This window comes from Pundamilia nyererei, unplaced genomic scaffold (genome assembly GCF_000239375.1).
Source record: "Pundamilia nyererei isolate P.nyererei 1_Seehausen unplaced genomic scaffold, PunNye1.0 scaffold00383, whole genome shotgun sequence".
Taxonomy (NCBI): Eukaryota; Metazoa; Chordata; class Actinopteri; order Cichliformes; family Cichlidae; genus Pundamilia; species Pundamilia nyererei.
Window position 1 is genome coordinate 84,091 of NW_005187784.1, and position 3,238 is coordinate 87,328.

The following is a 3,238-nucleotide window of genomic DNA, read 5'->3' on the forward strand; positions in this document are numbered from 1 at the left end:
AGCTCAGTTTGCGTTTCTGCGCCGCTGTTTGCCGCACTGTTTGGTGTCAATTGTAAATAGGCCGTATGATGAGGCATAATCTGGGTGACCATCACCCACCACCCCATCAACCCCCAACACCCCCCACCCCCCTCTTTCCGTCAGCTGCAACAAAATAGGGACGTGCCCAGTGAGGCACACGGGCATCACCAGGGCATGTCTGGGGATGAGGCTGGTCTGAATCAGAATTGTAGCCTCCGGGGTGTTCATCTGTGCCAGGGAAGGGTCGAGCACCCACCAACCCCCCAAATCTCTGAAATCCACAAAGCCGGCGTCCTTGTCGTTGCCGATAACAATCGACACATGAATAACCCAGCTACATGTTCAAATAATCCCAACCTCAGATTAAAACAATGCTGCGGCACTGCTGCCAAAGTGCTTGTTTATGAGGGACTCAGCTCAGGACAGTTGAGGAACTTTGTCGGGGCTTGACGCAACCAGACACCTCAAAGCGATCGAGGGCAAAGCAAAATGCACCCGTGCCAAACTGTGCACGGCAGCGTGGCGGACCGACAGACTTCGTGGACTTGCGCATCCTCTGCTTTTTAATCTGCTTCTGTGAGTGTGTGTGTGCAGAATTACAGAGCTTTTGGATGGAGGCATCCCGTCCAGATTTTCAAATCCAGCACAAATCCAGCCCTCATGTCAGATGGACAGTTGTGCAGAGCTTAATCTGACATTATTAGGGTGGGACGGCAGCAGCGGCAGAACATTTAAGGGAGCTGCCAGGAGAAAGCAAAACAGTGGGGTTATACTGTCTGGATTAGGGGCAAGTGCAGACAATGAAGAACATGATTCACCTCTTTGTCTGTGTTTTTTATTTGACACCGAAGCGCTCCATTGGAAAAACTGATTATGTATCAAATTACAAAAAGCGGGTTTTTGTGATGAGGCTTTTAATTTTTCTTCCTATAGACCACTAAATGGTAAACATGCCTACCCACCTAACCACCCGACTGTAAAATGGCCCATGGGATAAACTACAAATAGAGCATTAAATTTGCTCCACATTGAATCATACGAGGCAAAGAAGGAGAAAGAGTGTGGGGTAAAATGGAGCATGACGTCAGAGGAAATCTGCTCATTATTTGACACCCCCCCTCCCCCCCCAAAAAATGTCTTGGCTCATCTTCAAAACTCCAAAAAGATCCAAGAGTAGTGGTAACCATCAAAAAAAGCTAGTTTATGTAACACCCTTGTATAATTAAGTCTAATCTTTGCTGGTTCTAAGTACGACAGTCCTTTGAGAATCTGTGGAATGTTTTGAGATGGAGTGTTAATGGCCACAAGGACCAAAAGGTCAAAGGTTAAACTGCTTACCGGTTAAGATGTAGGGATGCTCCTGATCAGGGCAGAGCAGGTTGGGTGCAGTCTGGGAGTTTAGGACCAAGATGGCAGATTTTGGGCACACTGAGAGTTGGGACAGCTCCTAAGGCCCTATAAGTAGAGTCAACCCCCCCGCCGCCTATGGCCTCCAGCAAGGTGATGAACCCAGGCTGATCCAGTAAATGTACCCCCACCCCTACCCCCAACACTCCTGCCAAACAGAGCCTGTCCTCATATCCACCCACATCCCCTATCAGGGTACCAGGGTCCTAATGGAGGCAGAGAGGCGTGAAGGAGAGAGTGAGAGAAGATCGCACTGACAGTCAATCCCACTGATTGTTGATGAGAGGATGAAAGTGGTCACACATGTGGGGAAAGAGATGGAAGAGCTGGCAGCATAATTCAACTTTTCCATGTTAGTTGTGAAACTCGGACTCATAAAGGGTTGTCCTGGTGGCTCAGCAGTACCAGTGTCTACCATCACTGCAATTATTAAGTCACAAAATACAGGAAATTCCAAAATGAATAGTGTTCTTTTGCTGTTTCAGTGTAAATTGCTACACCTGTTTTTCTTTTTTGGGGGGAAGAATATAAAGAAATAACAAGTGACTCGAGACTTTTGCACAACACTAAGTTGCAATATGCAGCTTATTGCCTCTCATGTTCCTTGAGTTTCCAATTCACAGACTTCAGTCTTGGCCATCTTGAGCTAAAGTAGAAAATCAGCATAAAAGACTAGAATAAAAGTGCTAAAATGACTCCGAGAAACACCACAACTTAGAAATGTAAGAATCTCTTTCATGCGGACAATAAAGAGGCAAAGTAGGAGAGTGACGATTCATATTGACTTTGAGCTACGCCTGTTATCCCTTCCTCTGCAATCAGTATTGATTTTCCGTGAGTAACAGCAACAACATGTAACCACTGACTGTCATAGACTTGGGCTACAGCCATTCAACTTTCAAAATCGTCTGCTGATTATTGGAAATGAAACAAGTAAAGAATAAATAAATTATATCAAAATATTCTAATAAAACTTGTATGTGTCATAAAGCAATATTCTGGGCCTCCTGCATCTGTCTGTATGTGTTGTCACTTATATGCTGATAATAATTCTTATATGATATTTTTAAAAAGCCATATGGCTGTTTAAAGATGACTGCAGGCATGGTTTAGTCATGTTTATGAGAAATTACACAGCTGACACATCCATAGATGACCAGAATTTGTTTTTTAATAAAGCTTTGGTGTAGCACGAGGAAGTATTCGTGCCCCCCTGTAATTTTAGATTTTCACCTGTCTGTTATATTATATATTATTATTATTCTAATACTGGATTCTAATGAGTTTTCAGATAAATGTTCAAGGACACAATGTTGGTTTTACCATTAGCTAGATACAGATCTCAGTTTTTCTGCATCCCACATCAGATAATCTATATTAAGGTTAGCCTTTACCTTCTTTTTGAACTTTATGTAGGTTCTGTATCTACATTTATATCTTTTCTTGTTTCAGCTGAAGGCTGTTGTATATTGATGTTTTTATTGGACTTATTTCGAAATCAAACTGAGGTAAATTCCTCTGAGGCTTTAAATGTGATCAAGAGCTTTTTTTTAAAAATACACTCAGCTTCTAATCAAAGCTTTTTTACTTACATCATTCTAGATCCAGGTTAGACTCCCTGTTGCCTTCAAACCTGTCTTGATTCTTCATGGCATAGATTCATCAATGCCACGAAGATATAGATTCATCTATGGTCTGTATTAACATGACAACATTACACAGTTGCTGCAGATTTGTCAGTTACAGATCAAAAACCACCACATCCCAGCCCTGTTAGATTTAGATCTGGTGATTGTGGAAGCCATGTGAG